Consider the following 14,419-nt stretch of genomic DNA (forward strand, 5'->3'; position numbering starts at 1 on the left):
TGTGATGACTGATCATTTCCTATTCTTAATTTTTGTTAAGGGGAAGGGAAGAAAACCATTCACTATTTTCCTGAGGAAAAGTGTCACAAAACTCCAGAAAACATCAAAGTGAGGCAGGAGTGACCCCAACATCCTGGTGATCATTGCTTACTCAGCCTAATTTGGAAGAGTTTAAGAATTAATGATGACTGATACATCCCCCTTCTTGGATTTCATCAGCACAGGGAGTTTAAAGGTTTGAACATAATCAACATGCAAAAAATTAGTAGTTTCCATGAACAACAGGCCTCAGCACATAATTGCTTTGGCAGTACTTTCATTTCTGGTAAATAAGAACCTTAAAATCAAAGTTTCCCACACCACAAATTAAGGACCTGACAATGTGAATGAACCTCTGAGAACTTATCTTTATTTGTCAGTCCTAAATCAGGTTGGCAGAGACAGCTTCTGCATTTGTTAAACAGCACTTTACAACTAATAACATTTTCCTTTTCCTTAGTGTTTTAATAGCAAAGCAATGATATATAAATCAGTTACTCTCAAGGCTCATTGAAGGTTACGTCACAGGAATCCTATTTTTTAAAAAAGCAACTTAGATTAAACATATGAAGCACCACAAAGTGTGTGATATTCTGAAACAAAATGTAATTATTTGTTAAACTTTATTCCTGCACATACTGTAGACTCTACCTGGGAGACTGAAAATTTAGTAATTCCAACTCTAGTAGCAAAGGCAATTAAAAAAAAAAAGCAAAGTGAAAGAGTATTTTGATTTATAATGCTTATATTCACAATATTTATTCTAGCCCCAACCAGCATATTTGGGAGTCACTGTGTATTTCAGAATAGTCAAGGCTCTGCTCTTGCGAATTCAAAAGTGGGGGTGTGCATTTTCATGCCTGTTTACCTCTCCTTTAGGCAAAGGTGTCCTTCAGTCACAAATAATATGAACTTGTAATCTTGCTTGAGTTTTCCATGGTTTTGTCCTTTGGTTTGAGGTATAAATACATTTCCAATATGAATTATGTAATGTTTAATAAAATAAGACTACAGTCAGAATTTAACTGATTGTGGACAGGAGGACCATAGCAAAACTCGAAATAATACCAAACCTTTGAAAACATGCTCGGTTAATTTAGGTAAGGGAGGAAACACATACACAAAGAGCCAGAAAAAAATATAAGAAGAAAAAAAATGGTGTCTTCCATTACTCCCATTGTATCCCAAATAAAAAGTACTGGAAATAATCCAAGAATACCTACTTTTCTTAAGAAACTTCCAATCCAAATAAATTTGGGTAAGCGTGAAACCTTACGAATGGGCATCTTGGAATCTTTCATTCTGAACTGCAATATTGCCAAGAAGAAGGGGGTGGCAGGAAGAAAAGGGGTGGCCTTGTACATCTGTGTCTTTACAATGGCCATAATTTTTTGTTTAATCAAGTTAGACAATGCATAAACTGAAATATTCAAGGAACTTATTTTCCCTGGTTATTACTGGAGCTTCACCATCTCCAATCCCAAATCTTATGGGCAAAGGAAGGGAAAAGTATGTACCATGAAGTGGACATTTTTTTACTCTAATTCCTATAATTTTTAAGATTCTTGAACTTCCCGGATCTTCCCATCACACATATTAAAAAATTAGGCCTCTGAAAAATGAGCACATCATAAAATGTTGTAATTTTTGTCTGGATGGGGCAGGGTAGAAATGGAGTAGTAAAGAAGCTGCCAATTTACGGATATATGAAGTCCTTCGAAATCCTCTGATCCAAGCCAACTTTGCTCAGTCCTGCCATGAATCTGGCAGAAACCAGGATACTTGATTATATTCTGAGATATGTACTCTTCCTTTGCCCTAGGGCCTTTGGGTTTCATTCTGGTGGACTTTAATTGAAAAGGGAAGTAGGCACACATACTGCATGTTAAGCTAAGTTTAGAGATGAACACACCACTCTACATATTTTTGGATTAGGACTGTCACCTTATTGCTTTCTTTGTAGTTTAGACAGATACCTTAGTTCTCTGAATTGAGGGTTTAAAGAATCTGGTCACACTATTGCTCGTTAAAAAAAAAGTAGTTATGGGTCGTATAATAAGTCAGACATCATACACATTCACAGATGTCCTTGAGTGAGGTATTTCACCATTAGATATTAGGCTGCTTAAGCAAGATTCCAGTACTAAGAAAGTGGCAACATAGAGATCAGACAATCAGTTAGCCAGTAAACATTTGTTAAAAGACTTGTCCAGGGTAACATAGCTAGTACATGTCTGAAGCCAGATTTGAACTCACAAAGATGGGCCTTCCTTACTCCAGGCACCATGCTCTATCCACTCGGCCATCTAGCTGCCCTGTGTCTGATTCTCTGTGATCCTATTTGAGATTATCTTGGCAAAAATACTAAAGCAGTTTGCCATTTCCTTCTCCAAATCATTTTACACATGAGGAAACTGAGGCACACAGGGTTAAGTGAGTTTCCCAGGGTTACACAGTTAGTGTCTGAGGTCAGATCTGAACTCAAAAAGATGGGTGTCCCTGATTTCAGGCCCAGTACTCTATCCATGGCTCTGCCCAGCTGTCCTAGACACATGTGCAGACATTGTGTTAAGCACAGAGAATCCAAAAAAAAAAAAAAGGTGCAAGACAGTTCCTGCTCTAGGGGAGCTCACCCATCCAATCTGCAAACCCCTCTGCCACCAGAGAGACACTGACTGATGCTCATGGGCCATGGAGAGAATTCCATGGCTCCCAGATACCCCTGGTTGCCAATTTTACTGTCATCATGTGAATACATTCAGGTAGCAATGTGTTGGGAGCACTTCCTACCAAATCCCACAGCAGTTTTCAGTCTGGTTTTGCAAGGGAAAGGGGGGGTAATGGACACTTTAGCTTTGAATGACTGGGAGAAAGAGAATGCACCATGCTTAAAAACTTTTATCTTTAAATTCAAAAAATACCAGGACTTACACCTATTGGCAGGAAAGAGAAAGAGTTAACTGCATAATCTGCATGGGGAATCTTAATCAGGTTGGGATGATTAATTAGTAGCAGAGGGCTCCACTGTGGGAGTGTGTCACGGAAGCAATATTTGGGGAAAACAGAGCATACATTTTGTTTTCAATGAGGCTGTACTAAGAATATGTTTGCTGTGGGGTGATGCACCTCATTTTCTGAAATTCAATGGGCAGGACCACATGGTGTCACAGATTTAGAGGTGGAAGGGATGTCTACTGAGGCCAAGCCCTTCATTTAACAGATGAGGAGCTGAGGCCTAGGATCTCACATCTCACAAACACCTGAACAGAGGGCTTCCTGACTCCAAGTCCAGTGTCCTAGATCGTCTGTCATCTAATACAACTCATGAAACCTCTATTCTCAACATTCCAGGGCTTTGCCCAAAGACCTCTCCTCAAGAGAGCCTCTTACTTCCCAAGGCAGTTCATTCCATCACCTGTGATTCTTAGGCATTTTTTTTTTTTACATCAAGCCAAAATCTACCTCTCTGTAACTCGTATCCACGTTCCTTGCATTGGAATTTTGCTAGAGCAGCATCGTACCTAATGGTGGAGTACCCCACTCGAGGGCATCTTTGCATGTATTATTTAACTTATTGTACAACCTTATAACTACTTTTCTTTTGACAAGTATTTGAAAATACTTGAAAGCACCATCAAAGCTCTCCCTGCCCCCAGTGATCACTTCTCTGGTTTAAACAATCCTTCAAGTGATCATGGTGGGATCTTGGGGTCTTACCATAGTTTACTCTAGTCTAGTGGGACTATATTATTAAATAGAATACTCCTGGGGCGGCCAGGTGGCTCAGCGAGTAAGAGCACCGGTTCCAGTGTTGGGACGACCTGGAGATTGAATCCCGGGCTCAGACACTCAGCACCACACCCAGAAATAACTGGCCGTGTAACCTTGAGCAAGTTACTTAACCCCAAGTGCTTTAAAAAAAAATAAATAAATGTAAATGAAAAAAAAAAGTTAAAAAAAAAATAAATAGAATACTCCAGATGTGGTCTGACTGGGACCGGGTACAAATGAAGGAGGAATTCTAACCCCATCCTTGTAAAACTATGACTCTCTTAATGCCATTGGCTTTATTTATTCAATTCTCTCTCTCTGTGTCTCCATCTCTGTCTGTGATGCCAAATCACATTACTGACTCATATCAAGTTTTCCTACAATCTGCTTAAACCCCCAGGCCTTTTTCAGACTAACTTGAGTCTGGTCATGCTGTCCCTAGCTTGTTCGGTCAAATTGACAGAATTCAAGTGTATGCCAACATGTATCCCTACTGAATTTCATCTTATTAAATTTGGCCCCATGTTCCAACCTGTTATGGTCTTTTTAATGGTGCAAATTGATAGAGTGCTGGGCTTAGAGTCAGGAAGATCTGAGTTTAGATCTGATCTCAGATACTTAGCAGTTGTGTGACCCTGGGCAAGTAACTTTACTTCTGTTTGCCTAGGTATCCTCAACTTTAAAATAGGGATAATAACAGCACCTACCTTACAGTTTTTGTGAGGATCAAATAAAATAATATTTGTAAAAAGTGCTTGGTACATGTAGATGCCATGTAAATACTTATTCTTTTTCCCTTCCCTTGGCTCTTTTCATTACATTTGCCAGCTATCCCTTGTAGATTTGAGAAATTTGTGAATTTGATAAGCGTGTCATCTGTGCTTTTTTTCGAGTTACTGTTTAAAAATATTAGACAGCAGAGGGCTAAGGACAGATCCCTGGGGCATTCAGAAAACTCCTCTGGAGATCTTCCACACAGATATTTAAGGAACTTGAAAGTGGCTCTAGACACGTGATGGACACCTTGATTTCCAGACTCTTTCAGTCAATACTAGATAAGGTTTCAATTCTAAATTCAACTTGACCAAAATTCAGTCAGTCAGGTAGCATTTACTATAATTCAAGACTGTGCTAGACAGTGGAGATACAAAAACACCAAAGAAGGTGCCTCCCCTCAAGGAGCTCAGAGTCTAAGGGAGGAAGCAGCACACAAAACAACTCGGCACAAGCAATATATATTGTGAAGTTTTTAGAAATGGGCATACAAGAAATCTGGTCTTATTCACCTCTTTAGAAGCCTAGGTCTTTTGAATCATTTCTAATGGTTACAGACCAAAGCAAGAATAATCATGTTTAGGACTAAGGGTGTAGAACATTAGGTCTGACTTCAACCAAATGAGAATAAGTCTCCTCCAAAGGGTTTCTGTTTAGAGACTAGATCAACATTTATTTCAATCAGAGCACACAAAACAGAAATTCCAGGAAATCCTAACTGCTAAATATTTAGAACTACTGAAGAATACAACTCCTTAAAGCCTAAATCACCTTTTCACAGATGAAAGTTCAGGATAAAATTCTGCTATACATCCAAGCATGGGTGTGGTGGTGGGGGGGAGAGAAACGAGCAGGATATGGACAAAGGAGATCCACCGGAATAGTACAGTGTCATGAAAGCCTAGGGAGAAGAGAGGATTTAGGAGTTGAGGGTAGTCAAGAGTTTCATCAGTGACATCAAGAAGGATGAAGACTCAGAAAAGGTCATTGGATTTGGCAATTAATTTGAGTGCTGGGGCCCAGAACCAAACCATTAGAGGTAAAGGAAGGAGAGGAAAGAAAATGGTAGCAGTCAGAGGGCTTCCATCTGAAGACCTCTACTGATGAGAAACCTACTATCCTTGAGGCCTTTTTGTACAGCAGCAATTTCTACTTAATTTTTTTTTTTTTGCCTTTTGGAGGGCAACTGGGGTTAAGTAACTTGCCCAAGGTTACACGGCTAGCTGTGTGTGTGTGTGTGTGTGTGTGTGTTTGTTGTGTCTGAGGCTGAAACTGAACTCGGGTCCTTCTGACTCCAGGGCTGGCACTCCACTCACTTACGCCACCTAGCCGCCCCAATTTTTCTTTCTTTTAAAAATAATTTAAATGAAAAAAATTTTAATTTTCATTTAAATTAAACCAAAAATCTGCCACTGAGATTGCAGGAATGATACTTGTAGGGGCAGCAAGGACTTTCCATTTAATGTAGAAGCAGCCCACTAAAGCTACTTTGTTCAAGTGAACTCAACACACGTTTACAGACAGTATGCTTATCAGGTTTGTGTATGGCAAGAAGCAAGAGGGATCATTGATATACTGATGAGAGGATCAGATTTCAAAAGGATTGGCTGCATTCAATAAGATAATGTTTACTAAAAATAAATGTAAAATCCCACACTTTGGTTTAAAAAAACCCCAACTATATGCATATAATGAGAAAGAGAGAGAGAGAGGTAATTAGAAAACAGTTCATCAGAAGAGGACTTGGGGTTTTCAGTGGACTAGAAAGTCTACAAGAATCAATATGACATGGCAGCTGAAAAGCTAATGTGATCTTTGCCTATGTTAATAGAAACAGCAGACCAAAGATGATTTTAAGGCTTTGAATCTAGGTGACTATTTACAATAATTTCAATTATTTTGTAGAGGTAGATTAAAATGATGACAGGAAGGTAGGGAAGCATTATAGTATAATAGGGTGTTGAATGTGGCACCAGAGAATACGAGTTTTGGTGCTGGCTCTGTCTCTTCTAGCTCTAAATTTATGAATTTGCTTTTAAAACATCCCATTTATAAAAAAAAAAGCTAAAGGACTGGCTTACTTACATAAATATGGGAAAGTTATGATAGACAAGGTTTTCCTATTTAAATGATCAGTAAAAGAAAAGCAAAACAATTGAAAATGATACAGGAAAAATATGAACTATTTGGGACCTGACTAGGAACACAATTCAAAATTAATTTATTTTGGGGAGAGTGATGCTGAGTGCAGAGAGCTTCTCTTCTTCTAATCTAAAGAAAATAGAAATTTTGGCATAAGAAAAGTGGAATTATTTCAAGAGCACACGAGAACCAAATATACAGCCTTCTTATTGAACAACTTGGAAAAGTCCTACAAATCCCAAAGTTTAATTATAATTACACAGATTTACTTTGGCAAGGACCAAGAGTCAGTCCATGAAGATTAATGGGTGAAGACATTTTAAAAAAATACAAGATTTTAGAGAGTTTTACTTAGAATTTATCAGAAGTATTTAGATAATATTGGGGAAATCAAAACAAAGGGTCTTAAATGGATTAAAATCTTTATAATTAACTCAATTTGTAGGTGAAGAGACAAAACTTTCAAATCAGCCTTTAAAACACGCTAAAAAGGAGATAAGTTAAAAAACAAGATACTGCATTTTGACTGACTCTGTCTATACAAAGTCAAAACACTGGCTCATTTGGCCAATTTAGTGAATAAAAATTAGTCCCAACTATCATTTCACCAGTTAATTGACTCCAGGCAGAAAGTGCAATAGCTTTGAGGGCTCAGAGATCATTTCAAGATTTACAGGAAATTTTAAAGTACTTAAACTGACTCTATAAAAACTAAACTTTAAATACAATTTTAGCAGTGATATCAGAGTACTATTTGATAGGTTGCCTTGTCATTAATATTAGAGTCTATTTTCAAGGAACCCCCTCCAATCACTATATCTATGGAGGTCCAAAGTGGTTACCAAATGTAGCAGTTTCCTATCTCCTAGAAGAGATAACACTTTTCTCAAAGGAAAGGTAAAACTATCAATTCAATGCACATTAATTATTAATTAGTCATATTATTAATTAAATGAATTATGATTATTTATTATTAATTATGTACATATATGTTGTTGTTAAGTCATTTTTCAGTCATGTTTGACTCTTTGTGACCCCATTTGGAGTTTTCTTGGCAGAGATACTGGAGTGGTTTGGCATTTCCTTCTCCAGCTCACTTTACAGATGAGGAACTGAGGCAAACAGAATTAAGTGACCTGTCCAGTGTCACGCAGCTATTAAGTCTGAGGCTGGATTTGAACTCAGAAAGAAGAGTCTTCCTGACTTTTCTCCAGTCTTCCCTTCACTCTATTCACTGTGAGAATAAATTAAAAAAGAAATACAAGAATTTTAGAGAGTTTTATTTAGAATGTATCAGAAGTATTTAGATAATATAGGGGAGATCTTAAAACAAAGGGTCTTAAATGGATTAAAATCCATTTAAGCAACCCTTATGTACACAGATATATACACATGGCAACTGATTGGAGAAGGTGCAAAGTTCAGCAACTAGGAGGATTATGTTGTTTTCAACAGAAATAGGGAAGTCTAGAGGAAAGGTGGGGTTGGGGAGAAGGTAAGTTTTGTTTCAGATGTACTGAGTTTGCGATACTAATGGGACATTCCATCCAAACTGCAGATGTCCAATAGGTGATGAGGGACTGGATTTCCGAAGTAGAATTAGATTGGATCTGATTATATAGATTTGAGAGTCATTTGTAGAGAGAAGGTAATGGAATTTGTGGAAAATGTGAGATAATTCCCCCAAAAGAATGTATGATGACAGAAGATGATTTTGAATGATGTAGCCTTTAACTTAAGAAGTTAGGCCTTCCCAGGCTTTCTCACTTAGAAGCATCTGCTACAGAATAACCATCATTGTTAAGAATTCAAAGCCACATAAATTAGAAGGAAGGAAAGTACTTCCAAATTTGGTTAAATGTATAATTTCTTTGAAGATGTTCCTCAAAAGACTTTTCAGTAAGTTTGATTATATTCTGATACTCCAAGTTCTTCTCAAACCCGGAGTATACTTTCCTCTATTGTCAACTAATATTTAAACAATAAAAAGATCAAGAATAAAACAATACTGACAAGGTCACAATGAGGTTTGTGTACTGTATTGTACTGTATTGTACTACACTCTACTGTACTGTAGATATACTGGGTAAGTGTGAAGCCAGTCAAGCCAGGATAATATTACAAAGTAGTACTAAGTACTCTGGCCAGCTAGGAGGTGCAATAACTCTGTTTACCTCAGTTTCCCCATCTGTAAAATGAGCTGGAGAAGAAGATGGCAAACCACTCCAGTATCTCTGCCAAGAAAACCCCAAATGGGGCCACAAAGAGTCTGAAACAAGTCAAGAACAACAAATAAGAAGAGAACTCATATGCAATAAGCTTTTTCCTTTCCTTGACTTTTATGAATTCTGAGGAAGGAAATGGAAATCGTAATTTGGTCTTGGCTGAATGACATTATATAGTCCAAATTCTGCCTAAAAATACATGAAACAGAGACCAAGCAATCTGATCTTTCATCTTTCTACAATTTTATCTTGTAAAGAAATCTTGCCTTTCTGTAAAATAATTACCTATTAGATATAAAATAATTTAATAATTTACAAGAAATTATTTATTTTCTAAAACTGCCTGAAACAAGCATTCATTTGGATATTTAATGAGGGGGGGAACAAATTATACTCTAAGCATCATTAATGAATAAAATTAAATTAATGCATGTGTTTAGATAAATGAACAGCTTGTTTTACTGAAATCAGTTTTGCCTTTCTGGGTAGCTATTGCGATGACCATGTTCTCCTAAGAATGGTTTTTCCTGAAGAAAAAAGAGACTTGAAAGGGAGGGAGGGAATTTGAACAGGTGGAACACCACTTCCCTTTGGTTACTATCTGTAGAGAGGTTACACATTTAACCAAATTTAGAAATACTTGCCCTAGGTCTAGATGCTGTTGTTCCTTTGTTTTCAAAGAGGACCAATGATAATACAAGGGTGACATCCTAACTTTCCTGTTTTAAGTGAGGCAGAGCTGTGCAAAGTCACAAAGTCATTAGCCTCTCTCTCCCAGAGTCACAGAAGTCCAGTGGCAAGACGTAAGTCATCTGGCCCTGATGCAGTGGGTGACCTTGGCCTTTCTGAATTAAGGTCTTTCCCAGGCCTCAGTTTGTCTCAGGCAATGCCCATTCAACGACTAAGGACTAGGTAAGAACTGAGCCAAAAGATGGCCTGGTTTACCATTAAAAAAATATCAATCTGGGAGGGGAAGATCCTCAAAGCTGGATTCCTAAGAATGCCATACTCTATCGTGGGAGGTGTCCTTGAGTATGAAGCCAGAACACGGCATACGAATACCTCATATAATTCTCAAGTTAAAGGCTATTTCAAATTAACTTTTTTTTTGGCTGAATATTTCCATGATTTAACTCACACAGCAAGCTGCCAGTGAAGGAATTGTCTACTACGCCATGTACTAACACAATCTCAAAGCGACAGCAGCCAGAAAACATTTTACTACCCTCTCTGCAGCCTCATTTCCCATTAGGAATATAGTTTGACACTTAAACTGAATTTGAAATGAGAGAGCTTCTGAAATCTCAACTACAAGGAAACAAGGGGTAGAGAACTTGGAATCCCGCAGCCGGATGGAAACCCATGAAAAAATGAATAAAAGCAGAAAAGGAAAAGCATGCTCTCCATGACTTCAGATATAATAGTTACCATAATAATAGCTAGCATTTATTGGGCACCTACTGTGTGCCAAGCACTCTGCTAGGTGCTTTAGAAATATGATCTCATTCAATCCTCACAAGGACCCTGGCAGGCAGGTAGACTGGTACAAGCATTATCCACATTTTACAGTCTATCAAAAAGCCACACTTGAGAACCTAGAGGGTCACACGTAGCCTTGAGGCCGTTAGGTTCCTCACCCCTTCTCTACACACAGATTTCATGAGCTCTGGGTCAGAGCAGGCTAACCAATGTCAAAATACTGTGGGACGAAACCTATATCTCACCCTGTGTCACCCTTGATTTAAAATGATTCCCACTCAAAAAAATTACATGTATCAGACTTGAACTACTTGTGGAAGAAATACAGAAAAAAGAGGCAGAAAAGATTAAAACAGTTGAAATAATGCATAGCTTAAGGGAAGAAGCACATTCAAAAATCCATAACAGTTACTCTCCCCCACTTAATTAAAGAGTACTGACTCACCAGCAATTTCTGCTTTCTACACCTCAGAACAGGACAAGACTAATTTGCTTCCTTGCATGTCTATAAGCCTGGAGAAGGGCTGCTCCCTTTGAGTAAATATAAGGTGTTCCGAAAGTCTGACTTAGTAAGCTTTAATAGCTTAAAACTTCACTAAGACTTCTGGAACATCTCATAGTGGAACCAGGGTTCAGTCCTGGGCAGTCAAGCTTCAATGCATGTCTAGCAAAGTAGAGGCCAGAGCTGCAGAGTGGGGAGAGAGCATTTTGGCTCAAACAACATGAATGAGGATCACAGGACTAGGAACTTGCAGGGGTCTTAGGCAAAGGCCTGAGGGGGTGTTATGGGAATGGGAATCTGAAGATCTTCCTTGTCTCTTGGCCCTTTGATAGGCTTAAGTGACTCTGAGAACCTTCCCTGATTTGAAAATATACTCTGTCCCCTAATGGGCTGAATGTGGTCACATGGAGCCTGTGGTGGGTTTTTCAGGAATGCCCTTGCCTTGATGCTTTGTGATTGGGCTGTGGGTCAAGAGGGTTGTGACATTCTCTGAGCCAGGAGAAAGCTATATATATACCCTGATTTGAGGTTTTGCTTTGGGACTCACTTTGAGAAGAGTTGTGTGATTTGACCAGACAAGATTCTGGGCAGCCATTGAGCCCTCTGGCTTTGAAATCCCAGATGTTGGTGCTTCCCTCTCTAGTAACTAACTAGGCATGGATGTAATGGTCAGAAAGCTGGAAGCCCTGTCTGCTGGTCTGTTTCTCTGTATTTTTTTTTTTTTGTCTGCTTGTAACTTTTGTTTGTATTCTCTGAAGTTCAGGGTGCTGACATTTTCCCCTGAGCTAGGCAAATGATATATGTTTGATTGATTAAAGTAAGATTGTTAAGCCATTTTGAGTTGCTTTCCTTTACAAAAGCAGATCTAAGAACCTGGACTAGCTGTCATTCTGGGCATGCTGGGGTGGGATCGATGCCCCTGGTCTTCCCTTCTCCAGCTTCCTCTTCTATTCCAAGTGTTAAGTGTTTGTATTCTCTCTTTTTTCCTTTTTATCAAAAGATCATTGATTTAGGGGCAGAAGGGGCCTCAGAGGTCATCTAATCTGAGGCCTTTCAAGCTATATAAGCACAGAGACAATAAGTGACTTGTCCAGGGTCACATAGAAAGGGAGTGTTTGAGGTCCTTCTGGTTCCAAGTCTAACAATCTCTCTAATATTACGCTGCGTCAAGAAAACTTTGTTGGGAAGGGTTCTGATGAATTCCTTTGAATGATAGCATAAGTGATCAATGAGATCTAATGTGTTATCATTCCCAAGAGGAAAAAGGCAGTCTGTCAATCAATCAACAAAGCATCCATTGTGCTCTTAAAAGGAGATAGGCCCTATGTCAGACACTGGGAACTGAAAGAAAAAAGCAAGAACAGAAGAATAAAGTGGACTCTGGTTATCATCTTCCTGGGCTCAAAGGAAAACAACATCAGCAACAAAGCAATTCAGGGTTCACAGCCATATTTTCTATACCAAGAGCTGGTATCTATCTACCCAGGAGCAAAGAGAACATGAAATGCTGAGGAACTTAGCCTCAGAGGTGACCCACTTATGTACTTCTGGGGTTACTGAGGCAGCTGGGGCAAAGCAGAGAGAGCAACAGAATCAGAATCCAGAGACCTGAGTTCTAGCCCTAACAGATGTTCACTATCTGGGTGACCCTGGACAAGCCACTTTAGTTGGGATCAGGAACATAGATCCAGAGCTGCGAGAGAGCTCTAGGCCTAAGAGATCCCCCCAGGTCATACTTTCATGGAAGTCTCCTCACCACTGACCCTGCTCTCCAAATATCTTCCTTCTCTCTGCCACCAACTTGTTACAGCTTTCCCTATAGGACATCAGGGTAGACTTATTTTATACCTTTAGATTTCCTTATAAACTGATCTTTCTATTCCTTAATTATTCTTGTAACTCTTTTCACTTTAATTTTGCTGTTTGGGACAGTGATCATTAACTGAATCGATTGGATGCTGGGGAAAATAAAATAAAACTTTAAATCTCTGAAATACACTTCTATATGTGCACTGGCCCTTTCTTCTACCCCAAGTTCTTTACTTCATCCCTTGTATCCTCTGTTCTAGAGGTAAGGGGACATAGTGACTAGAGGCCATGCTGAGAGTTAGGACAACCTTGATTCCTCTTCTAACATGCACTGGCTATGTTAGACCTATGTATGACCCTGGAAAAGTCACCTTACCTTTCAGTGTACCCATGCAACTCTCTAAGAATGGAAACTGCAGAATAGTTGCAAATCTCTATTTGTAGATGAGTAAAACCATGGTAGGACAGTGAAAAAACAGGTCAAAACAACAACAATTCCACACCACTGCTCACTTCCCCATTTTCATCTTTTCTCAGGTCTCTATTGGTCTGTCTTTTCCCTTTGTACAACTAAAGGGGAACTTTTGGCTTGGCGTTTTTCCTATAATTCTAGGCATTAGGGAAGATTGACATGGGTGGAAACATACAAGATGCTCACAGTTTCAGAGTTGGAAAGACCCTTCAAAGACTGTCTACCACGACCCACACTTTAAAGAAATTATTCCTTCTAAAGCCTACTGGGCCATCAGACTTCACTTAAAGACAGCCAATGAAAGCGAAGACAAACTACACCCCCAGGCAGCCCATGGTACTTTGTGACAACTCTAATTGGTAATTCAAGCCTGAATTAGCCCCTCTGAAAGAAGGGTGATGCACTGCAGGGACACAAGAGATAGGATGATCAGGAAGAAACAAGGCTTACTTACCTGCCACTTGGACTCTCCAAAGTCATATGCTTCATTTTAGAATATCACAGTAGGGATGTTGTTTAAAAATTTTTTTGCATCCCTTGGAAGTTGACAGGTAGACAGACCGTTTAGACACACTGAATAGAAAGGCCTCAGATTTCTTTTTTCCTGGTTACTTCCCACTCCATCCCTGACATTAGGACTAATTCCCTGAGAAGCCATAGGAAAGTTACACACATATATTTTAAGACAAATGGCCTGGCCTTGAGAAGCACTCCATTATATTTTCCAATGAAAATGGCAAAATTTTCTCAAAATGAGGTTTGCAGGATCATCAGAAGAGACAAGCTGCCTCATGACCTATTCACAAATCCCTCTGCTTCCACCTAATTCCAAAAGAGCACAGGGCATGGTCAGAGCTAACCCACGGACTGCAATCCCATGTGCTACCAAAGTCCACCTTCTGGAAAACATGGCAGGCCTGCTCCTCCAGAGTGCTGTGTGTCCCTGAGGGCCCTACCTCCCTCTTCCCCCGCTGCCCCTTTCCCCACCAGAACATCCAACAAGTACTCTAAAAACAAAATGGAAGCATGTTTCTTCTCCCAATATTCTTGAATGAATAGAATGCATACAGATCTACTTCAGTACTTTCGTGAAAAGGTACCTGAACAATTTCTATTCTGACATTTTTCAGGGGGTTACTTTGCTAACTATTAGAAATCACTGAATCCTAGAAACGAGAGAGAGAGAGAGAGAGAGAGAGAGAGAGA

The 14,419-nt window shown here is 39.1% G+C and overlaps 1 protein-coding gene across 3 annotated transcripts in view; it reads right to left on the bottom strand.

The window, feature by feature from the left end:
• Positions 1–14,419, bottom strand: part of TBCK (TBC1 domain containing kinase) — a 268,364-nt gene that overhangs the window by 24,231 nt on the left and 229,714 nt on the right. The window lies entirely within an intron of this gene.

Source organism: Petaurus breviceps, unplaced genomic scaffold (genome assembly GCF_028583685.1).
Source record: "Petaurus breviceps papuanus isolate PSGF00001 unplaced genomic scaffold, PetGlider_PUasm1.0 126, whole genome shotgun sequence".
Taxonomy (NCBI): Eukaryota; Metazoa; Chordata; class Mammalia; order Diprotodontia; family Petauridae; genus Petaurus; species Petaurus breviceps.